This window comes from Pipistrellus kuhlii, unplaced genomic scaffold (genome assembly GCF_014108245.1).
Source record: "Pipistrellus kuhlii isolate mPipKuh1 unplaced genomic scaffold, mPipKuh1.p scaffold_m20_p_1, whole genome shotgun sequence".
NCBI classification, from domain to species: Eukaryota; Metazoa; Chordata; class Mammalia; order Chiroptera; family Vespertilionidae; genus Pipistrellus; species Pipistrellus kuhlii.
Genome location: NW_023425404.1, coordinates 832559 through 858427, shown reverse-complemented (window position 1 = coordinate 858427; position 25869 = coordinate 832559). Strand labels below are relative to the sequence as shown.

Sequence of the window (25869 nt, the reverse complement as noted above, 5' to 3'; positions counted from 1 at the left end):
ATCCCTGAGATTCTGCCCTGTGCCGAAGCCCGTGGAGGGGCAGGTATGCTCTCCTTCCTGCATAAGCTGCGCCTATAGTGCGTCCCCTGTGACTTTTCTATGTTGGTTTCCTGGAAGCATGAAAACTCAAAGACTATTGGAGAACAACCCCCATGTGGAACCCGTCTACATCGCTTATCCCTCTCCCCAACCTTGAACAGTTATCTCACCCACGGCTAATACAAGATTTGTTTTTTTCAACTGTAATAAGATACATATAATACTTAGCCATAAGGACCATTTTAACTCTTCAGCCCATTAAGTATATTCATATTGTGCAACCGTCACCACCATCCATCGCTGGAGCCCTTGGCCTCACGAAACTGACGCTCCATACCCATTCAGTAATAGCTTCTGACCCTCCCACCCCACCCCCGCCTTCCCCTCCACCCCTGGCAACCACGATTCTACTTTCTGTCTCTCATCTAGTGACTGATCTTTATTCAGTCTGTCTAAAGCCTTCAGAACTTGATTTTGGCATTCTGTTAGCTTCATGTTTAATTAAATTACATAAATATCAATAGCAGGTCCAATGGGCATAAACAGGCTTGAGAACAAACAATATACACAGGCTGGGGGGCAAATACACATCAGTTTGTAGGAGAAGCGCATGAGTACCCTGGGGAGAAGCCCCCCGCCATAAGCCCCCTGCTGTGTGCCCACCGGATCGTCCGGCATCGGGACTGTGAGTTTCCTTCATGCTGGCGAACTGGTGAAGAGAGCTTCTTCTGCTAACCAAAAACAGACAGTGCTAGCATTTAATGAGCACCTACTACGTGCCAGTCACTGTGCGAAGCACGTGACATGTATCTTGTCACTTAATCTCCGTAATCCACGCGGCAACGATTCCTGTCATCATTTTTATGTATGGGAAACCCTTTGTTTTCTACTGGCATCATGCAAAATGAGAAAACATGCCACAGCTAGGTTTTATCAAAGACTGTCATTTAACAAACAAGGGAGGCTCCAGAGTCCTCACAAGAAGGGAGTGTGGGTAGCACAATCTGCAATTGTTATTTGTTTACACGGGAATGATTTCACTTAATGAAAGGCAGATATTTGTAGGAACTGGAGTCAGACATTTTAATTACGCGATCAGATTAGCACAAAGGAGAGAGTACGCTGGAAAGTTTGTAGCCTATAATATAATAAAAGCTAAGTGTGTTTTGTCTCAAGATAACTCTTTCAACCAAAATAAAAAAAGGAAGCCGGCACATCTGAAATAATTCATCGTCAGACAGAGAGTGACTAATCAAAGAGGCCCCATCACAACCATCCCTATCAACACCCACATGGAAAAACCAAGCTGCAGTTTTATTAGAATTTCCCCAGGAAAATAAAGCCTGAATCGGTGGTTGTCTACTAAGAAGAAAAGTGAATGACATTTCAAACAGACACAGACATGAAAAAGCAAACCCCCAAAAGGAAGACTGACTTCCGATTGCCAAGTCATAAAATCCCAGGGAGTAGAAGCAAGCTCCAGGCAACAGCCTGCGGGAGGCCGGGCAGATAGAAGGGCCACTCCCCCAGGACAACACACCTTCTACATCGGCAGATAGGAGGTCACCCATTGCGCCCTCCTCAGCCAGGGCACGGAGGTACAGACAGCAGCAGAGATTCCCGGCACAATGGCTCTGCAGAGAAAGGATGCCGGGGCCAGTTGGCTCTATTCTGTCCAACAATCCACCGAGTGGACACCAACAGAACCACATCTAAGGACCAGGCTCTCTCCTGGATATTCTGGAACCATCTGACCTGGAGGCCCATTTCCAGACAGAAGCCTTCCCGGTGGTCCCACAGACACATCCCAGACTGGCGGCACCATCCACCCTGCACCTGCTCCTTTCCCCGGGTTCTACACCATACCACCGTTCGCACAGACTCCACTCCTCCACCCTCCTACCTCCCTCCACCACACACCTGTCACCAGGTCCTGTGGATTTAGACAAAAAAAATCACTTGACTGCATCTGCTCTTCCCTTCTCCCTTAGTTCAGGGCCTAGACTCTTGCTTGGAGGACTCTTCTTAGCAATGCTCAGTGAGGCCAGGGGGTCTGATATCCGATTTTCATTTACTGAGTTCCCACTTCACATCTAAATACCATGTTTGATTCCTTCATCAACCAGAGCAAAATCCCTGGGGGGCGGGGAGGGGGGATGGAAAAGATAAAGGGGACTGTCCCATAGCACTTTAAATTTATTTTTTCTTAATGCTCACCCAAGAATAATGTTTTGATTCTAACACTTCAGGACTTTTACCACTACACCTCATTATCTTAAACCAGAAAATAAAATAAAAATACTAGTAGGCACTGGAAATAATATGGCGGGAAACAGAAATTCTGATATCCGCCTTCTATTTGTGGATAAGAAATGAAATAAGTAACTTGGCTCCCAGACACTTTCAGATCCTAGACAAAGCGCCGAAGGTGTAGAACGCAGTGTTTTATGTTTCTATCGGCTGTGGTGGTTTTAAAACACGTCCACAAATTCCTTCCTGTTCCTCCCAGGAGTACAGCCTGAGCGACTGCCCCTTCGCTGTGGGCCCTGCGCTTCCTCCTGCTCCCCCCTCCCGAGTCACCTGCTTTGGGGGAGCGTCGGATGCCATGTCGTGAAGACATTCGAGAAGCCCTGACGATGACCTCTTGGGACTCGAACATGAAAGTCTGACTAGTTGAGGAGAGAAACTGAGGCTCCTGCAAGCAGCAGGCACTAAATGCCAGGCGTCTGAGTGAGCCATGCCAGGAGTCGGTCTTCCGGCCCCATTCGGCTTTCAAATGACCCAAGCACCCACCAGCGTCTTGAACGTGACCTCATGAGAGGACCTGATCCAGGACCACAGACTATGCCACACCTAGGTTCCTGACCCACAGGTGAAATACTAAATGTTCACTGCTTTCATCTGCCTAAGAGTCAGGGTAGTTTGTGGGTCAGAAATGTAGGAAGACCTCGCACATATTGCGGGTTTGGTTCCAGACCACCGCAATAAAGTGAGTACATATTGCAATCAAGCAAGTCAAAGGAGGGTCTTGCCTTACGTTTGTTTAAAAAAAAAAAAAAAAAGCAATATTTGTGAATGGTGATCAAGCAAAAAGCGCAATAAAGAGAGGCAGGCCTGCAGATAACTAAGACACAGGTCAACAGGCTATAAGATGTAAGAGTTTGTATCCAGGATAGCATGATTTCTTAGAAAACAATTCCCTCAATGTCTTTCCTCTGGAGCATAGAAACATGACATGCATAATGGCAGCTTGTGAGACAACAGAGTTATGTTGGTTCCGCTTCATTCCCTCCAAAGAAAGAAACTATAGTTCAAAATATTAGAATTACATAACTACAGGAGCGTGATGGGATGTGACTTCTTAAGATGCAATTTAAAACACAGGTATATGAACTTTGTGAAGTATATGAATGGCTGACCGCTATGAAACTAATACACTTGAAACTAATACAAAATCATATTGAATGTAAACTGTAACTGAAAACAAGTGTGTGATACTAGAAAAAAATAAAAATAAAACAAGGTATATAATAGGCAATGGCTTATCACAAAATTATAAAAATTGGGGAAATAGAGCAAAGTAGTCTTAGCCACGATTAGTAGGTAACAAACCATGAGTTTTGAAGTTTATAAGGACTGATGATTTTTGGGCACTTAAATAATTTATTACACGTATTTAAAAATGTCAATTTTTGTTTTGCCCTGGCTGGTATGCTCAGTGGTTAGAATGTCACCCCACATACTGAGGGGTCACTGGCTCGATTCCTAGTCAAGGGTATATATCTGGCTTGCAGGTTTGATCCCCAGCCCTGGATGGGGCACATTTGAGAGGCAACCAGTTGATGTGTCTCTCTCACATTGATCTCTCTCTCCCCCGACCTCTTCCCTTCCAGTCTCTCTAAAAATCAGTGGGAAAAATACTCTCGGATGAGAATTAACAAAACAAGCAAAAAAAGATTTTTTAATGGATAGAGTGAATTGGTAAAATTTCAAGGTGTTGCATCTGCAGCAAACATACAAGGCACTTCATTCCCACTGATATTTCTCTCAAAATTTGGATTCACTTTATTTCCAAACGTTTACTGTATACCCAATTTCTGCCAGGCATTACCCTGGGGCCGGGAATGAACTGCGAGAGACCAAAGGAGGAAAGGATGTCTTCGAGACCCAGAAGGTCAAAGTATATTTCTCAATTCTAAAAAGCACAACACAATTTTCCTGTTGTTACTACAGGCATACTCTCTCAGGAGCTATCAATCCGGGGCGTTTTCACAAAGATACAATCAACAAAGAAAAAGCAAGGTAGTTGTAAAAAGTGTCTTTGAAGCTATTTCAGTTGTTGCTGTCAGAAAAAAAAAAATGTATGAATTTAAAGTCTAGGAGGCATAAAATAAGCTTATAGAAAACACTGGTTTTGGAATCCAAATCAGTGACCTAGAAATAAATCTCAGGAAAGGGACGAGGGAAATACTTCAAGAGTAGAATCAAAGGAAATAAAAATGCTGGTGCCAAATGGTTTGTAAAAACGATGCTTGGGGTTTCGGTGCAGAAACAGGTGCGTTTTACATCTGCAGGTATTAATGACACGCTGGCAGTTTATTCCGTAATGCTAGTTGGGTAGGGAGTGGATTTCATCCAAAGGTGCTTATTGCTGGAAAAACAGGAAGGATCCTGTGTTACCACCAACACACACTCCTCTCCCTTTTCAGAGTCGCTGCCAGCCGGCACCTCCGTCCACCCCTCTTCTAAGTTCTCAAAGGTCAATATGGTGTCACCCGTCCCAAACCTTGGATTTCTTGGCACCTCCGGTCACCATGTCTTAAAACACCGCCTTCCCTTCGTCTCTATGAAACTGTAGGTTCCACCCTAACTGGTTTGGCTCAGCGGTAGAGCATCGGCCTGCAGTCTGAAAGGTCCCAGGTTCGATTCCGGTCAAGGGCATGTACCTTGGTTGCGGGCACATCCCCAGTAGGGGGTGTGCAAGAGGCAGCTGGTCGATGTTTCTAACTCTCTATCCCTCTCCCTTCCTCTCTGTAAAAAAAATCAATAAAATATATTTTTTAGAAAAGAAAGAAACTGTAGGATCCTGCTCTCCTCTGACCATCCCTGGTCTGGCTTCCCTCCGAACCCTGGGCCTCCTCTCAAGGCTCCACCGGTCTACGTTCCCTTTTAGTCCTCCACGCACAGACAGGCCCCAGGGCTCTCCTATTCCCCGAGGCTCCCCAGCCCCTGGAGCTCACCTCCACGGCTCCCTTGGCACTGCTTCTCAATAGCCAATCGGAGTTCGAAGCTGTCAGATTCTTGCTGTGTCACATTTGTAAGATTTGACCTTCCTTTAACATGTCCATCTCCTTCACCCTCGAAACAGGACCTCGATGATTAAGCCCTAGTTGGTTGCAATGCTTCCTGGGGCCCAGTCCCTTCATTCTCTGGCACATCCTGCAGCCTGGAGCCAGGAATCGGTATGGTCACTACTGATGCCAACCTTACCTTGGCATGACTTTCCCCTTTGCAAAGTCCAACACAATACTTTCTCCAAGACCCAACGAGAAACTCCTCACGTGATGCCTTCCCAACGAACCCCCTTCCACAGTGAAGCTTAATTTCCTGTCCCATCTGGATCGCACTCTCCCACCCCGGCTCTCTGCCACCCGAGGGCAGTGCTTGCAGAGACCTCGGTAACGAGGGGCCGACAACGGGGTCTCCATAAATGTTTGCTTAATTGAACGTAATTACACCGCAGCGCCGCCAAAGCTTTCATTTTAATCCTATAAAGACGGAGGGGAAATAGAAAGCACATCTTGTTTCACATGTAACAGTTACACTTTAATTTCTTAAAACGTAAAGTCGGAGATGAATACGCACTCAAAGCATTTTATCTTAATTGGAAATATCACTGGAGCACAATCTTAAGCATTCTCGTCTCTCCTTTGATGTTTGAGAAAGATGCTATCACTCTGAATATAAAGGGGTCTTCTGGCATTCGAGGAGCTCAGGATTGATGACAATGGGTAGGCTCAAATATGTGAAGGATGACTTGTGTCCAAAAAAAAAAAATTAGGGGTCAGAGAGATCTTTCCCAAACGGAAAATGAATTCTGACAGGAAGCTGCCCGCTGGGAAATGAAGGGAGGCTGTGAAAAGCGAGTCATCACCATCACATTTCAGTTGTGTTGACTGGTCTGAAATACACACACCGCATCTACAATACGTAAGTTGTCCTGCGAAGAATTTTATGCAGAAGAGGAAGCCAAAGAGCTTTCCAAATGTGAGCATCCGCAGCGTCAAACGCGTTCATATGCCACAGGTGAGCGGGTCTGTTGGACCAAGTGATGACGCTCAAGAGTTCTTTGCTAGGCGTCTACCTCTCACAGCCCCCGTGTTAAGGTTAGCTCCTGGCAGCATACAGCGGGCAGGAAGCTGGCTATAATGAAATTATTTAAAAAAAAAAAAAAATCACCTGTGAAAATGAAAATCACACATGTGTGCTTGTATCTCATTTCCTGTGCGTTCTTTCTTCCTAATCACACGTGGAATGTCTTTTTCGTTCATTCACTAAGCATTTTATTGAACACCGTTCAAAGGGACAGATGCTCAATGATCTCTGTCCAAAAGGCATTCACCGCCAAACAGGGGAGCTCACAGGCTCTGTGGAAAGAAATGAAGAGTCAAGGACAGGAAATAACTATAAAAGGGGAAGAAAACACTCAATGGAAAATGTTAGGTTTACTCCTAAATGTATTAAAGGGAGAAGACTCCAACAGCTCGATGCTAAACTAAACCAGTGGAGCCAAAACTGGTTTGGCTCAGTGGATAGAGCGACGGTCTGCGGACTGAAGGGTCCCAGGTTCGATTCTGGTCAAGGGCATGTACATTGGCTGAGGGCACATCCCCGGTGGGGGATGTGCAGGAGGCAGCTGGTCGATGTCTCTCTCTCATCCATATTTTTAGCTCTCTATCCCTCTCCCTTCCTCCCTGTAAAAAATTATAAAATATATTATTAAAAATAAAAATAAAAATTAAATAAGCCAGTGGAGAACTCGGGCAGCTTGATAGCAGGTTCCGTCCTCTGAAATGTTCCTGACTGGATGGGTTAGGCCAAGACAACAGGGAGTGGCAGTCCCGGACACTGTAAGTTGATGCGAAACGGGGCCTGTGTAGGAACAGTGTTTAGCAACCACCAATAAACCGTCCCTGCGTTTCTTTCATGAGAAATAACTGTGGATCGTTTTGTTTTCTAGTTTGCTCTTGGCAATACTGTCTTCATCATTATTATGTCATCATAAAACAATTCTGAAAGAGTAACAGGAAATTATTACAGAAATGCTGGAAAAACACACAAGTAGAGGGAAGTGAACCATACGACCGAATCTTAACGAGTCTCTGGGAAACACATAACGAAGAAAATGGTGAAATCAAACGACATGCTCCCGCAATGATTTCGGGGAAGGCAGAGTGAAAATACAGACTAACCCGGTGGCCCAGAATGGCCTCTCTTCCTTGCCAATGTCTGTGCCTCTCCACTCTCTGCAGCCCCCCTCCTCTCGCCCCCCTCTCCACCCTAGCAATTGTTCCCTTTCCTGAACTCCTGGTTTCAGATCAGCCAGTGTAACTAGCAGTGAGTGACTCTTCATGTACCGTGTTTTTGCCTCTCTTCCCAAATAAATCACATGCCGTTCCCCGGGGACAGGAAGTGTGCCTCCGAGTTCTCTGGCATCTAGGAACATTCTGCACACGACGAATGCTTGTGCAGGAGAACCTAATCCGCTAATTTTAGTTTCAATATTTCCGCAAATAGGAACAAAATACAGTTGGTTGTGAAGAAAGGTTAAACGTGTTCTATGCTATACAGTTTGCTTTTGTAGGCAGGATTTCTGAGGAATTCAAGGTAGCCCTGTCTTATGTAGACAAGCAAGACTGGTAAGAAATGAAATCATTCCCATTGAAGAAAATGAAGATTCAGTTGTCTCAAGTTTTAAAAATAGGTTTTTTTGTTTTGTTTTGTTTTGTTTTTTATTGATTTGAGAGAGACAGAAGAGGGAGAGAAAGAAAAAAAAAATGATACGAGAGAAAACATCGATTGGTTGCCTCCCATATGCCCCTCAACCAGGCACCGAAGCCCTGGGTCCATGCCCTGACTGGGAACAGAACCGCCAACCTTTTGGTTCATGGGACGATACTCAACCAACTGAGCCACACCAGCCAGGGCTATTCTGGATTTTAAAATCTCTTTAAACTTTGATAAGATATACGGAGAACAAAAGATCATCAAACCTCTCACTAACCAATAACCTTTCTTTTCACTCCTTCCCCCTCCTGCCAAACTCCAGTTTATAAAGAAATTCTAATAAACCCAATGAGGAATACTGTTTAAAATGACAAATAATTGTAAATAATGCATAACTGTCTTAAACAAATAGGATCTATGACTTTTTAAAATTCCACCCACCATACCCACACACTTAGCCTGTTTAAACTTCACAGACTCTCTGGTTCAAATGCCACAGGTACGGGCACAATCAGAGCCAAAAATCACGGGGCAATCAGAGCCAAACCAGCAGGTAAGTGACTGTCTGGGTGTGTGTTGGGGAAGGGGGGAGGGAGGCTGGTGTGGGGAGCACAGTTTCAGGGACTCTTAGATGGCCCCACTGTCCACTCCTTGCCCTTCGGTTCTACATTCTACAAGTAGACGTAGACGTAACACACAATGCCCCTATGCTGCCAGCATCGTTGGGTGCTTCCAGAGAAGCCACTAAACCTGCTCCCAGTGGCAGCACCCAGGAGCCCCCTGGTGTGAGAGGGAAGGATCCCTCCACACCCATGGCTGGGGGGTGGGTTGGGTGGGTTAGGATTGGCTGAAAATGTCCCTCCCTCTGAGATGCCAGCGAACCCCATCTCATCCTCTGCTTTTCGAACACAGCAGATGGAGATTTGCGACAATCTCGTTTTAGTGTAAACTGTTTACCCGAGTCTTCTTTCCTGACTCATCTGTCCCTAAGTATAAGGGCAGGTTCAGGGCTATTTGCTCATCACGTTCACAGGGCCTGAATCTGCTGAAGGGTCCCGTGACTTCTGCTCTTTATTTAGTGTGATGCCTCTGTCTCCAGGGCCCATACCTTCTAGCCAGCTTGAGCAAAACTCACACCTACCCCGGGTCAGTGACGTCCTCAGCAGACACCCCGGTCCTCCCCAGCCCCTCGCTAAGCCTCACCTCCACCGGGAGCTTCGAGTGCTGCCTCGCCATGTCAGCATTTGGCCTTTTCTAGGACAGAGGAGCTCAGCACGGGGAAGGGGTGATGGAAAACAGGACTGGCTCAGGGGGTGCTCTCTCTGGGGGACAAACTCCACATGGAGCTATTCTGTCTCCTCAGGCCCCGACCTAACTTCCCTCGCTCGGCCTTGAACTCTTATTTCACTGTGTGCTATGCCCTGAATGATCTCTACTTGTTTGATTTAATAAGCACTTCATAAGAGTATTTTCTTTTAATACAAATGCCTCTGGGAGGATTAGGGGTTTATCAGTTATGTACACTGTAGTATGAATTAGTAAAATCAAAATGCCTGCCCACAAACACCTTCCTGAGACCAGCTCCGCTGAGAAAACGAGAGCTCTGATGGACTGGAGATGGGGTAGGAGTGGGGGTGGAGCGCCCGGGAGAAGAGGCTGGTGATTTGGGAGCAGAGTGATCCTTGGACATGGGAACCTGTGAGGGAGGACAGCACTGAAGGAAGGGGGAGCCTAGAGGCTAAGCAGGGGAAAGGCCCCCCTGCTTTCCGTTCTGTATTTTAACACCCACAGAACCCACAGGCACTGGCGCGAGTCAACCCCACTCGGGATGAGGGACCTGGGAAAACAAGCATCATTTGATTGCACTAGTCCAGTCATTAGTGTCCAGGTTCCAGATTCAACTTTCCCAAACTCTGGAAATGAATGCCTTTTCTGCTAGCAGCTCCACTTTCATTGATTCTTCAAAGAGAAAAACTCTGAACGGAGGCTGTAACAGCTGTGCAGCACACACCTGTTTAAAGCGATGTGCCGTCTGATCACGGAATCAAAACAACTGGCCTCTGGGGTGAGCCCCAGCACTCAACGGAAATAGAGGCTTCCTTTTTATCACTGTCTGAGGCATTGGTCAGCACACTGCGGCTCGCGAGCCACATGCGGCTCTTTGGCCCCTTGAGTTTTTAGCAAAGGCCAGCTTAGGAGCACCCTAATTAAGTTAATAACAATGTACCTACCTAGATAGTTTAAGTTTAAAAAATGTGGCTCCCAAAAGAAATTTTAATCATTGTACTGTTGATATGTGGCTCTGCTGACTGATGAGTTTGCTGACCACTGGTCTAAGGCCTCCATGCAGTCTATAGGCTGGGGTGGCCTGCATTTCCAAGAAGGGATTCTGTTTCAACTCTGAATGCATATGGGTCTACGCAGTCTTCAGGAAGAGCTCATGACCCTTAGACAATATTCCGACTACGAAGAAAGATATTTTGATTTTGTACCAAGCCCCACCAAAACGAGGCCTGGGTAAGCACGTATCAAGACGAAAGTCCTCCACGGAGTCCTGCAGGAACTGCCCGCTTCCTCTGGTTTCTGGAGCCGGAGAGCTTGTCTCCAACAAGGCTGCCGTCAGGAGGTGCCCCCCAGGCGGGCTCCCTCCTCTGTCTCCATGCTGCACGTCCTCGTTTTGAGCGCTCGGGGAGTCAGATGAAAGCATTTTTTGTTTGTTTATTTTTTCTGTAGCTGAATAAAGATATATCTGCCAACTGGGGATAAAGACACTTCCAACTCTGCCTCTGAGGCGCATTTCCCATTAAGTAATTGACTTCCCTCGCAGGGACCAATTACAAGTCAGGAGAAAAGGGACATCCACGCCGTTAACGGGAATGCCAGGGACTGACACGCCATTCAAACCCGCCTCCTTCCTCGCAGACACACATGTGTGCACACACGTCGCATTTAGGTTGAAGAAACGTAACCACATTCAGCAAAACAAAAATACCTCTAATGTGCTTGTTCCCTCCTCCTCCTCCTCCTCCCACTTTACAACGTCAAATCCAGTTTATAAAAAATATTAACTCCCCGGATGCCAACGATAGCATTTTGGTGAGAAGGAAAGGCATGGAAGTCGTTAAAAATAGGGGTCACATGACCTTAGAACACCTCCGTGCAGTCAGCCTCCTGGAGGTCACAGAGCTGGGCCCACTTGTCCCTGCTCCATGACTTCTGATGGCGACAACCGTGTGGAATTCTCACGTCCTCGGGTTTAAAAAAAAAAAAAAAGTATATGCTCATGTGATGTTATCAGATGGATTAAACAAGGTTCTGACATTGTTAAAAAGCAGGAGCTTTAGAATCTGCAGAACCATGTTTGCATTCTGCCTAGGAGAACAAGCTAAAATAATTTTAATTCATCTTCACTTAGGCAACCATGAGAACACTTTAAACTGTAACAAAATTCATACCTACTAAGGAAGGTCAGTCACCCAACCTCCCCAGTATTTCTCCCGTGAAGGCGTGTAGATGTACCATGTTCCCGTTGGATCCTGAGGGTTCTTAGGGGAAGACATTATCCTCCCCTCTACCAAAATCCACACAGGAACCTAGCAGATGTTGTGTAATTCACAGCAATCCAATAATTCTAACTATAAACTGAATTTCCCAAAGTGGGTCATAAAAATTTATTACATACAAACAAACAAAAAGAATGGATATATATATATATATATATATATATATATATATATATATATATATATAAAACGATAGCTGCATCACGAAGCAGGATAATAAAGCCAAAACCTGTGAACCCACGCCCAGTGTAGGAACCAGAAAATGACCACCAATATTATTGTAGCTAGCTGCGAGCTCCCTTCCTGATCTTAGCCCTGTGCCTTGCCTTCAGAAGTAATCTCTCTCCCCAATTTTACATTTATCCTTCCTTTGCTTTTCAAAATAATTGTTTTTCCAAATATGGACCTTGAGATGCATACTGTAATATGGCTAAACAATTTGAGACCTTATTTCCAAACTAGAGGCCCAGCGCATGAATGAAACTGTGCAAGGAGGTGCCCCACCTCCCGCTGTGTGGGTAGGCACCCAGCGGAGGGCCGGGACCCGCACCTGACTCGCAGCGTCCCTCGGCCCCCTGCCTGTGTCAGTTACGAGGCTGCCCAAGCCGTGGTGCTGGCTCAGACGCCACCCCCTGTCTCTGTCTCCATCTCCACTCCGGGCCTCACCTGTACATGCAACCTCCTCCTGTCTGGTCGTGATCTGTTACGGAGTCCCAGCCTAATTTGCATATTACCTCTTTATATAGAGAGATGGGTCTGAAGTTTGTACCACAGGGTGTAGGAGGGCTGGGCTCAGCTGCTGACATTCTTTCTTAACAAGTGCCATGTGCCTGCCCTGACCTCATGAGTAGCAGTCACAGATTTCCTTTGTTCTCACTCAGGACAGTGTCTGCCTATGTAGCTGCTGTCGGAAATGGGGTGAGAACCTTCTGCTCACCCAACAGGAATCTCTGTGTGAGTGGCTATAACAGGGCGGACACTCCTGTCTGGGCTGCTGTCTGTGCATCCACTGCCACCACCTCCCCAGTTCCCCTTCACTAACAACTCACAAAGCAGAGGATCCTTACTGCCTGAGGGACCACATAATCTAGTCAACACATTCTCTACTAATTCCCATGGACTTCCTTTCATTCTTCTTCCAGAGAACCATGTCACGGCCCGCAACCCATCCTCACTGATGAGATGGATCTGAGAATTCAGCCTCCTCCCAAGCTATCCAGGAGCCTGCCACCGTCTCGGGGTTGCTGGCAGAAGATCCAGGGTGACTGGATCATAGACAAAGGACTTCAGTGCTCAGGGCACAGCAAGCAACATGAGGATCTGCACTTTTTTTTTTTTCAGTCTCTCTCTCTCCCACCCCAATTCTTTTTTCTTTTTTTTAAAATATATATTTTATTGATTTTTCACAGAGAGGAAGAGAGTGTGATAGAGAGTCAGAAACATTGATGGGAGAGACTCATCAATCAGTTGCCTCTTGCACGCCCCCTACTGGGGATGTGCCCGCAACCAAGGTACATGCTCTTGACCAGAATCGAACCCGGGACCCTTCAGTCCCCAGGCCAACGCTCTATCTACTGAGCCAAACCGGTTTCGGCACCCCCCCTCCCCAATTCTATGTGGGATGCAGACACGCCCCGGTAGATGCCTGCACATCCAGAGGGTGTGTTACAGGAGAGGACTCTTCCTAAACCAGTGGTCGGCAAACTGTGTTTCACAAGCCACATGTGGCTCTTTGGCCCCGTGAGTGTGGCTCTTCCACAAAATACCACGTGCGGGTGTGCACGGACAGTGCTATTGAAACTTCATGGCCCATGCACGGAATTCGGTTTTCGGCTCTCAAAAGAAATGTCAATCGTTGTACTGTTGATATTTGGCTCTGTTGACTAATGAGTTTGCCGACCACTGTCCTAAACCATTAGTAAGCAGGCCTGCTTCTGGTTCTAGAGCAAGGTAGGGAACATCCGGCCTGTGGGCCCCACAAGGCCCGCAAAATCATTCGGTGTGGCCCTGCCATGGCATTAGAGGCGAGTCCATTCAATACTGGACCACATGGAGCAGGCTCATTTTTAAGTTGATAATTTTGGATGGCCCACCAATGTCGAAAGTATCCAAATGGCCCTTGGCAGAAATAAAGTTCCCCATCCTTGTTCTAGAGGGAGACACCAACTCTGTCTTCCAAGGCTGTTCACCACACAGGCATCCTTGAAAGGATATTTGGGAACAAAGGGCAGTCAGCGCCTCACTCCCAAGATGTGCTGAAACCAGAGAGGTCCCATCTCCCATCACCTGCTATCCTTTAAAGTTCGTGTCAATTTTTTAGAAAATATTTCTTTATTGATTTCAGAGAGGAAGGGAGAGGGATGGAGATAGAAACATCAACGATGAGAATCATTGATTGGCCGTCTCCTGCACGCCCCTTACAGGGGATCAAGCCCACAATCCGGGCATGTGCCCTTGGCTGGAACTGAACCTGGGGTCTTAGGGCTGACGCTCTATTCACTGAGCCAAACCAGATAGGGCTGAAGGGCATTCTTAAATAAAAATAAATAAATAAATAAATAAATAAATAAAATAAAAAATCTTTATTATTCATATTATTACAATTGTTTCCCCTTCCCCCCCCATATCTCCTCTCCACCTGGTCCCCTCTCCACCCTCTGCCCTTAGCTCCCCCTGCCCCCGCCCATCCTCATCCATATAATTTTTGTTCAGTCTCTTCCCATACCCCTCACACAGATACCCCTTTCCCCCTGAGATTTTTTTTTTTTTTTAATCGTATGATTGCTTTAAATTCTATCTTGAGCCCAGAAATGCCATTCACATTCACAAAGCCTCTGGGAGGGGTGCATGTCTATGTGTAGCAAAGGGTTCCCCAAAAAGGTGTGTGTTTATGAGGGCCGACAAACATGAGATTTTTAGGTCCAGGCATTCAGAAGTTTGGAGAGGATCTTTCGGATTCCTCTATTAGACAAGAACAGTTTTGCTCTCTAATATTCATTTGGAATTTAATTCATAATCCTGAGAGACATAAAGATCTGCTGTGCCACAGACCCATAAAAATGCTAGACGTTCTAGCCGGGGTCTGCATGGCCAGCGAGCCTCCTTGGTATCATGGAAGCCCGTGCTTTACATTATCCTACAATTTGCACCCTTTCCTCCCAAATTGTCAGTTTTCCCATGTTACTAATGCACTGACCTCTTCCTTATAGCACCCTGCAATCTGTCCCTTTCCTTTAAGTCTGCCGTATTCCTTGCATTACCAACGGGCTGCCCTCTCCTTTCTATTATCCCGCAATTTACACCTGTTCCCCGACCCCATCAGATTCCCCATGCCACTGCTAATGTACTGACATCCCACAATTTGCGCTGCATTTCTTGCAATTTGTACTCTTTTTTTCTTCAGGGGGGGAAAAAAAAGAAGCTGAAGAAAAGCTGCACTGTTACCGTGTGTCCAGGGCTAAGGAACAGACTGCTCAGAGTGAGGGCTTTGGCCTGGGCTCCCAATTGAGAAAGGCGTTAGGATGTGATTAAATACGATGAGCTGCATCCTGAGCTGGTGGCTAAGTAAGTGATGAGAGGAAGATGTAAACTGGATCATCTGTCCTTCGAGAAAGCATCAGGGACTCCGCAGAATGAGCAGGGTCTATGACAACTAGCACACTTCACATTTAACATCTTCTCTTTTATCGCGTCCATATGAAAGAGATGCTTGCTCATATGTTATCAATAGCCCTCGGAGGGTCCTGTGGCTGTTTGCCACATTTCCTCCTGGTCACTCTCGGGTGAGACTTCCTACAGAATGTGCTACCTCCACTGAGTCTCACATGACTTAGAGCTGGCGAGACAAAGGGAGTCGAGTTAAGAAAATTCCAGATGTAGACACAGAGGTGCAGGTCTACAACCTTTAGGGAACTTCAAAAATGTCCAAAGGGTTGGAGCACATTTGGGTAGGAAGGTGCTGAAGCTGCTGGGTCAGGAAAGAGCCCCCTGAAGGAATATGGACATTACGCTCAGTGTACACTGAGTGTCCGGATTATGATGATCTCTGAATGCATAATAATCTGGCCACTCAGTGTCTATCCTATATAATAAAAAGCTAATATGCAAATTGTCCCCTGCACCAGGAGTTCGACCAGCAGGCAGGCTGATCAACCGCCATGTCCCCTCCCCCTGGCCAGGCTAGCCAGACCCCACCCATGCACGAATTCATGCACTAGGCCTCTAATATATATATTACACACAGACACACACACACACACACACACACACACACACACACACACAGAGTGGCCAGATTATTATGCATTCAGAGATCATAATAATCTAGACACTCAGTGTAACTGGGAGCCATTGAAGAATTAAGAAGGAGAGTAGTGAGCTCGCATCTGAAATCAGAAGCCGCCCACTCTGTATTTGTTACGGCAAACTATCGATAACACAGCATGGGCCAAGGCGGGTGAGGAGAAGAAACCGGGAACAGACTTGGCTGGTAGAGTAGATAAAATCTGTGGGCTAGAAGCAGTCAAAAAAGAAGTGGATCTAGAGGATTCTGGGATGGGGCTGACTGGGTAGATGTTCATATTGTGAAGCCAGAAATGTCCTATAAGAAAAGAGAAAGACTAGCAAGTCAAGATACAAGATGATATTAGACATTTACAATGTGTGGAGATTGAGGGGTCAATGGAGACATCCATAGAGAGAGAGAACCAGGAGGAAATGAAGGTTTGGGTCCGAAATTCAGAAAACAGGACTGAGATAAAGGCACGGCACTGGGGAGTCCTCCACATGGAAGTGGGAGCTGTGAATGAATACCTCAGAGAAGGCATGTTGGTAAAGAGGAGAATATGGGGGAGGGGGGTGTGCAGCCGAAGGCCAGCCACTGATGGAGGTGGGAGGAATGGCTGCTATGGGTGGGACCAGACCTTGGAACCAGTACTCTCCCAGGCACCCGTGGAAAAGGGTGTCCACGGAGGGAGTGGTCATCAGGGATGAATGCAGGACAGAGGTCGAGACTGAAGAGCATCCGCTGAATCGGACCATTGGCAGTTCACTGGTGAACTTGGCAAAATGATTCAGTAGAGCTGTCAGAGGTGAAAGCCATGTGATGCTGTGTTGAGATGTGAAGAGGGTGGGGTGAAATAAAAACATCAGGCACGTATTTATTCTTGCAAGAAGCCTGGCTGAGTTAGAGCCAGAGGTGATGCAGGGTCCAGAGAGGGCTCTATTATTATGATCGGTGGTGGTGGTGGTGGTGGTGTAAGCAGATGAGGCTCAAAGGTCATATACTAAGGTCAGAGGACACTGGGCCTCTTGGACTTTATCAAACATCATCCTTACAGTGAGTTGCTCCTGTGCCCGTGGGGAGGGGCCTGTTAGGTTTGCATTAGAGCAGATTCCTGTTCAAAGCACGCTCAGGGGTGCAGGTAGCGCTCCTGGGGGCAGGCAGCCCACTGCGGACAGCTCCTCACAGGCTTCTCGGCATGTGAGGTAGATGATATAGACTTATGGGATGCTATGAAGGGGTGAGCCGGGTCAGGGAAAGAGGGGATCAGTGAATCAAGAAGAAGATGGGAGGAACTTGATCCCCCAACAGAACTGTCTGCCATGGCTAACGTTAGGTGAATTCTAGTTGCTTTCCACACATTTACTCTCCTACTAGGCTGCAAGGTACGCCAGTGTTGTTACCGAGTCCCCACATGATGCAGGCACCTGGGAGCCAGAGCAATACTGAGTGAAAGCCCTACGAGAGCTGTGCAGAGGGGAAGGCCCCAGAGCCAGGGCTGCATGCCGCATGACGGGTTCTGCTCACTAGGCAAGAATGAGCCCAGGGAGTGTCCACCCCAGAGGGCTGTACCCTCTCATGAGACTCGGACAGGTCAGGGAGGGACGGATAACAGAGACGGTCAGAGAGCAACTCTCTGGGGAGATGACCAAAACTACTTCTGAGCAATGTCAAGTTTGCAGCCAGGGAACTAAGACGATGAGGCCAAGGAGGGTTTTAAAAAGCAGAAGAGCCGAAACTGGTTTGGTTCAGTGGATAGAGCATTGGTCTGTGGACTGAAAGGTCCCAGGTTCGATTCCAGTCAAGGGCATGTACGTTGGTTGCGGGCACATCCCCGGTAGGGGGTGTGCAGGAGGCAGCTGGTCGATGTTTTTCTCTCTTCGACGTTTCTAGCTCTCTATCCCTCTCCCTTCCTCTCTGTGGAAAATCAATAAAATATATATTTTTAAAAATCAATCAGTTGCTCATAAAATAAATAAATAAATACATAAACACATAAAAGGCAGAAGAAAGGAAACTCAATGAGGATAGCATTTCATATACGGAATTTGAAAACAATTCAGAACACCATAGCTATGACATGTTTGTTAGGGCTTAAGGTGCACATGATCTTAATGCACTGCCTCTCAGGACACCTTTCCCACACTTTAAAATCCCTAAAATTGGGAAGCGTCTTATAGTCATTGGTATCGTCACAGCTGCGTGGGCAGAATATTTTCTCTCATTCGTGGCACCGTATCCATGGGGCCCTGGAATCAATGGTGTCTCGGACTTAATGCGGTGGGATTCTACTCTAGCAAAGGGGGTGGCACTTGCTTTGTTTGACTGCTGCTTCAACTAAAAGCACTCAGATTTCACAATGGGCAGCCTCTAGGGCTGCTGAGGAGGGTCCACTGTGGACATCCCTCCTGTAACACACAAGCTCTAAATGGTCTCTCTCCACAGAGTGGCTCAAATTGATGCACCGGGCCTCTAATATATATATATTACACACACACACACACACACACACACACACACACACACACACGTATTACAACTCCGAGTAATTCCCTGGAGAGCCCTCTGTGCATGTAATTTACCCTCTCAAAACACTGACCAGCAAGAACTCCAGCTGGAAAAAAACCCCCACAAAAAACAGTTATGCTCTATCATGACTGATGACATCCAGGTCCCACAACTCCATAAAAAAAGCCTGATTATTATCATTGTTTTGTGTTCAATTATTTCTATGTTTATAATTAAGTCTGTGCTTTGGTTCCAATGCTGAGGAATGCCATTCCCTTATGACACGAGGCCAGGGGAGGGTATGCCTTGGGGACTCTGCTATTTCAAAAGACAGAAGACAAATTCTAGCTTGAAGTTGGGATGTACTGAAAGATGGTTCCGAAAAATATTTAAGACAGTAATCTTTTACCAGATGAATGCTGTGATAACTGTGTGATAACTGTGGTATTTGGGGTTTCTACTGCCTTCAGTGTTTACAAGGTCAAATCTAAATTCATACATTAGAAATGCATTCTATTTTAACTGCTGAGTATGAGATGAATCGAATTATTTGCTTATTTTTAAATGTATCTACTGGCCTTTAGATGCTATTTATTATTTACATAAAGGTGCTTTTGAACTTTACAAACAGGTTGGATGCTACCTACTGCCCAAATATTTTAATACCAAAATCTGAGGTATATAGTATGTACAAAGCAACAATCTATAGCCAAAATAAAAAAATGAAAGGTGGAAATCATTGCCAAATGCCTTCCTAAATCATATTTTAAAAATAAACACTTTCACAGATTTGTTTTCATCATACTGAATTAAATTATGTCTTCTTAAATATGAAAACACAGCCCTAACCACTTTAGCTGGGCGGATAGAGCCGTGACCTGTAGATTGAAGAATTGTAGGTTCAATTCTGGTCAAGGGCACAAGCCTGGGTTGCGGGCTCCATTCCCGGCGTGCAGGAAGCAACCAATCCGGAGTCTCTCTCATCATCGTAGTTTCTTCCTCTCCCTCGCCTTTCCTCTCTGAAATCAATAAAAATGTACTGTATTTTTAAAAAAATGTGAAAGCATGAATATCTAGATCCATTTTCAATACTTTACATAGACTATTACAAAGTACATTTTTGCCAGCAATCAATATGCCTACTTTGGGCAGTTTTATAATGGTTATTGCAATTCAGTGCCTAACTGCTTTTTTAAATTCACCTGAGAGACAATTAACAAATGTGAATATTTATCTTAAGCTTCTGTGAGGTCTAATTTCATGTCTCATCTTGGCTTTTCTCATTTTCACCTTGTGTGGATTATTTACAAATTTACAAGACATGTTCCTTTCTTCCTTTAATTGCTTTTTGTAGTCCTTTTTCATTCTTTAAAAAAAAAAAAATTGCCTGCTGTTAAGTGATATGCATAACATTAGGATATACAATACATTATCACCTCAAACATTGTGTGCTTGGGATCGTCTTCTACTTCTTCACCTCAGTTGAATTGACCTAAACTATACCTTCTGCTTTCTTTTGACCATTCTTTTTGCCAAAATACCTCCCCCATCTTCCTCTCTTTTGATCATTATTCAATAGCTATTGTGTTCAGTGTTTAGCCACATTTTTTTCTACTCTCCATTGTTTTTGTTAACTTCTGGTGGACAGACTCATACGACTACTTTTCTTTTTCATCTACTCTCTTTGTCTTACGTCTTTCATTTGTATTTAAAGACACCAGTTCTATGAAATTTAGGTCACTTCCTCTTATGTTCCTTTTACCATGTCCTCTCCGGTTCCCGAACCTGGTTTCTTTCTGTACCATACCACCTGTTACTGCTCTCTTCCTCATCTCACTCGTTTGCTTTAGTGATTGTAACATTAACTGTGGGATAATCCTATGAAACCCTATCACGTACTCAATTTAAATTTGCTCTATTTTTTTTTTTAATGAGCTGTAAGCATTTATTTAGCTGTGGTAAGATGCCCCCCCCCCCCAAAAAAAAATTCCCATACACACAACACACAAAATAAATACCTCAATTAATTACAAACATATACCATCGTTTTCTCTTATATACATGTCTGAGTAATATTTTTGAAGAACATAATGAGCATGCTTTACCTTCACCAAACAAAATTCCAAGGCTAATGTGCACTGCTGGACTCAAGGCTCTTGTTCCTCTCACCACTCTTATAGGCAATGACTTCTAAGTAGAGTGTGGATTGGCTTATTATTCAAGATTATCTGCTATTCTGGCCATAACCTTATACAGCCTTCTTTTTTCTAATTATAAAAAGGGGTAAAAGTGATTATTCTTTCCCTATTACAAAACAGGAATTTTAAGCAAAAGTCATTGTATATAATAAACTCTCTGGAACAAAGCTGTTCTATCAGAAATGTCAGACAGGTGTAAGCAGAAGTGTGTGTTAGTATTAGCATTTCCTCCTCTCACATCTGGTCTGTTAATAACTCTTAGTTTCCAATTATTCTAAATTTTGCAAGTATAGCTTTCTTAATATTTATTGCATGACTCCTTTCTCCTCAATACTGGACTGCATAGCCAGGTGAAGGGGTCAAACTAATTGATCTCACACTCAAAGGTTCTTACCATATTTCAAATTGATCCTAAACTGAGAACTTGCTTTCATTTTTCCTTTCTTTTGAATGTGGCTTATAATAAATTAAAAAATATCAATGGAAACTAAATAATAAAATGGGGAAAATAAATGTTAATTTCTTAAAAGAAAACAAGTGACTAAAATGTGTCAGCTCTGTCTAGCTGTAAACTCTATGGCTTACTGAGAGACAGGTAGTTTAGTGAAGAACAGACTTTAGGCTGGGCCAGTTTTCTCAGTGGTTAGAGTGTTGGTCTGCAGATGGAAGGGTCTCCAGTTCAATTCCCCATCAAGTTGCAGGTCAATCCCGGCCCCGGCCCTGGTCAGGGCTCAAATGAGAGGCAACCGACTCATGTGTCTCTCATGTTGATGTATGTATCTCTCTCTCTCTCTCTCTCTCTCTCTCTCTCCCTTTCCTCCCACCCTTCTACTCTCTTTAAAAATCAATGGAAAACATATCCTTGGGTGAGGATTAAAAAATAAGAATACAGACTTTAGAGTTAGTTGGCCTGGCAATCTTGGCTAGTTCATTAAAATGAAAACTAATATTACTCTTAGGGCAGTAGAACATAGCGGTTGAGAGTGTAAAGTTGAAAATTTGTAATAAAATGCAATAAGTTGGAAAAAAAAAAGTCAAGAAAATACTGAAGAATCACAAAGCTCTAGGACTTGCTCTACTAGATATCAAGACTGATTATAAAATTATATAATTAAGAGGGGGTGGTACTGGCTCAAAGGTAGACAAGTAGACCAATGCCAAATAATACAATCCAGGAAGAATTGATGTTGCAGCCTCTCAAGTTCAAAGGTGGTCTAGAAGCAAAATTTCTTCTTCCCCCACGGGCCTCAGTCTTATGGCCTGTAACTGATTAGATGAGGCCCACCCACATTATGGAAGTAAATTGATTTACTCGAAGTCTACTGATTTAAATGTGAATCACATTTTAAAAATATCTCCAGCCCTAACCGGTTTGGCTCAGTGGATAGAGTGTCAGCCTGCAGACTCAAGAGTCCCAGGTTCGATTCCAGGCAAGGGCATGTACCTTGGTTTTGGGCACATCCCCAGTAGGGGGTGTGCAGGAGGCAGCTGGTCAATGTTTCTTTCTCACCGATGTTTCTAGCTCTCTATCCCTCTCCCTTCCTCTGTAAAAAAATCAATAAAGTATATTTACAAATAAATAAATGAAAGGAACTAGCCACGGATATGTGCAACGACATGGATGAATTTCAAATATGTGAAGTGAACCAAACCAGATACTAAAGATAAAAAACTATGTGACACTCTGGAAAAGGCAATAACATAGGGGCAGAAAGGAGATCCATGGTGCCAGAGACTGGAGTGGAGAGAGGGAATCAAAAGGGATAGAAATATTTTATATGTTGATTGTGGTGCCGGTTACACATGACGTACACTTGTCAAACTCATATGGTTGTACACCCATCAATGGAGAATTCTACAATATGTAAATTATAATTTAATAAGCCTAATTTTAAAATACCACCACTGAAAGCCAGAAAGATGAAAAAAATACTACATCAGAATAAAACTTCAAATTGTTAAAGAAGATTGTGTTCATATCACTTTCAATGCTTGTTCACACATTTTTGGAAAGGAAAATGAAGAGTATCAAATCACTATGGTATTTGGATTTCACTGGATACATTTAAGAGTGATATAACAGTTTTACTTTTAAATGCCAATATTTACAATACACTGGGAATGATATGCTAGGCAACCATAAGCTATCGAACTAAAATCGCAAGAGGAAGTTCATAGTTTCTAAGAATCTTTTTTTTTTTTTAATTTGATTGATTTTTCACAGAGAGGAAGGGAGAGGGATAGAGAATTAGAATCATTGATGAGAGAGAAACATCGACCAGCTGCCTCCTGTACACCCCCTACTGGGGATGTGCCCACAACCAAGGTACATGCCCTTGACTGGGATCGAACCTGGGACCCTTAAGTCTGCAGGCTGACACTCTACCCACTGAGCCAAACCAGTCAGGGCTCTAAGAATCTTTTTAGGGAAATACGAAGACTGTCGCCTGGAACACATCCCAAAACTCGGCCTCAGAGGGTTCACAGGTGTGGCAAGATGCTGAGCCCCAGAGTCCCTAGGGCAGGCAGGCAGTTTACTTTCAGCCAATAGAAACTTGTCTGTTTACCACATTGTGCTTTATAAATAATCTTGTTGTGCCTAGAGGGGGGCAAATAAAGCGAAAAAGATTGGAAAGCACTACTCTGGAGGAATTCTTGCACCTATGCACAAACAGAAAGGTATGGAAGACTTAAAACAACTTAAATATTTAAGCCCATTCACAGGCAACTGGATTTAAAAAATGTGGCTTTTTTTTTTTTTTTTTTTTTCAATGAGATACCCTCTTGAAGAAACCCAAAGGAAATCTGATGTGCTTTAATCGGTAACAATCAAATACCGTAGCTAACCTAAATAACTTATTTTTCTGACAATCTTTAATAAATTCATTCATTCATTCATTCATTCATTCCACCAGAACGAAATGGCCATGTGCTTTGTGCTGACCTGAACACCCAGATGAAATCAAGACGGAACAGACAGCACTCCTGCTCCGGTGAGCTCTAGAGTCACGTGTGAGCAACAGACAATAAGCCGACAGAGATGAAAGACCATCTCTGAGGCCGGTGAGTGCCACGCATGGCAGGGAGCCGGGTGGCAGAGATTTACTGCTGGGCGAGGGAGGACAGGATGAAGTCACTTTGGGTAGGAAAGGCCTCTCGGATGATGCAATGTTTAAACAGGGAACCACAAATGCAAAGACCCAGAATAGAAAGAAGCAAATGCCGCCTCCAACAGCGAGCGAGAAGCGTGGGTCCTCATAATGGAAGAAAGAGACGTAAGCTTTCTAAGCCTACAGAAATGCGGGCACATTTGTCATCGGGCAGCAGTTTAAATGTTTGACAATTCTTTCTAAGAAGTTAAAAATAACTTCTGTCCTATCCATGAACATCTAAATAAGCATCGCACCTCAGTCGTACAGCGTGACTTCTCATATGGCATTTAAGTGAAAACAGTGTGACAGTATTACACTGACCTAAAATAACACTGAAAACAACACAGCAAGGACTCCTTGAGGTATTCGTTGGATGACACTGGCGGAAATCGACCTTTTCCTAACGGATGTACCATCCATTGGAAAAAAAAAAAAAGACAACAGACTGTAAACGTATTCTTGGGAACAGGTGTTACGGAATAAAGCGAGCAAGCTCAGGCCGGGATCAAAACAGGTGACGATGAACAGTAAAAGAGTATTAGAGTGAGGCATTTCAACATCTGTGTCCTATCCGAGCACACGTGTAAACGTTCAAACTCTTCTAGAAGCTATGATGTATTTTCTGGGGAATGGATTGAAGAAACAGTTGATCTCTTCATTTCAGAAAAAAAGGATCTCGAGTACACTCCTAGAGAGGCAAGCTCTTCCAACGCTATGAGTTCCCACCTCTACCCCAGACCCAAGTCATTGTCCAAGATACTAAGGCTAACACTGATGAGAATTGTAAGAAAGGAAATAAAACAGAAATGCCGCCATGTCTTCGTTTACAAACCACTAGAGGCCTGATGCACAAAATTCGTGCAAAGGAGCTCGATCCTTGCAGTCCCGGCTTCATCCAGAAGGGCGTACGGTCTGATTACATATTACACTTTTATTATGATAGCAATTCTAGGAGACCAGAAGGAGGCAGAGAAGAAACAGGGGGACTACATTGTAGTTAAAGAGCAGAAGACCTTCTTCTAGAAAAACGGAAACGAACAATTCAGATCCTCAGACCCAGGAACAGCTGAGAAAAGCATATGAGACCAGGAAAGGTTTGTATACGATAATTAGCATGATTTTCCAAACTTGAAAATTAAGAGCCACAAAACATTAAAGATTAGACAAGGCTGTATAAAGAATTTATTTTCATCTCAGTTTTATGGAAATTATGAAACATCTTATCTATGAAGTAGGATAAAATGAAACAAAACACACACACACACACACACACCCCCAATGCAGCATTTGATAAATCACAGATTCTGCAACCTGAGTTTGAATGCTGATTGACTATTTGTTAGCTGTGCTGCCTTAGACAAGTTTCTTACCCTCTCTGTGTCTCAGTGCTTCACCTATGAAATGGCTGCTGTGAGGATGAGATAAAGGAAGAACAGTGCCTGGCAAATAGCAAGCGGTTTAGAGATTTCAGCCATAACTCCACGTGCAGAAGGGAGTTCACACACCAGCCCTGACTGTCCCGCTTACAAGGATGGCATCTGAGAACTTGGATTTCCGGAAGTTTAACTTATAAGAATGGGTCACCGGGCCTGAGGCTGTGCAGCAACAGGGTTTATGTGACACCCTTGCTCTTCTTCTGGAAGTCTGGAAATTTGGTTCACGCCAGACAGAGAAACTGCCTTCATGATTGTCCCACAATGAAAGCCCTGGGCGCTGGGTCTCAGACGAGCTCCCCTGACAACATCTCACACGTGTTGGGGGAACGCAGCGTGTCCTGTGACTTCACCGAGAGAGGCCCCCTGGGAGCCTGCACCTGGTTTCCCGGGACTGAGCCCCACTGCGCTTTAATAAATCTTGAAGGCAAGTTCAAGGAATGATGTTTAGACTTCATTCCGTGATGAAAAGAGAAAACACTGCACTGTTTCTTCTTACGGATAATGTATGGAATTAAAAGGCTGAGATTTATTAGCGGCATGTCCATTACATTATATCACTATTTCCTGGTAAAGTGCTTTACGACACAACAAAATAGCGTACAGCTTCTAACTGACATTCAGGAGGACAGTGAATGGTCCAATAGTTGGGCATAGCCTTCAAACAGCCATCAGAGAAAACAGCAC

At 44.6% G+C, this 25869-nt stretch overlaps 1 protein-coding gene across 1 annotated transcript in view; it reads right to left on the bottom strand.

Moving 5' to 3' along the window:
* Positions 1 to 25869, bottom strand: part of EFCAB11 (EF-hand calcium binding domain 11) — a 123391-nt gene that overhangs the window by 42073 nt on the left and 55449 nt on the right. The gene's annotated exons all lie outside the window — the stretch shown is intronic.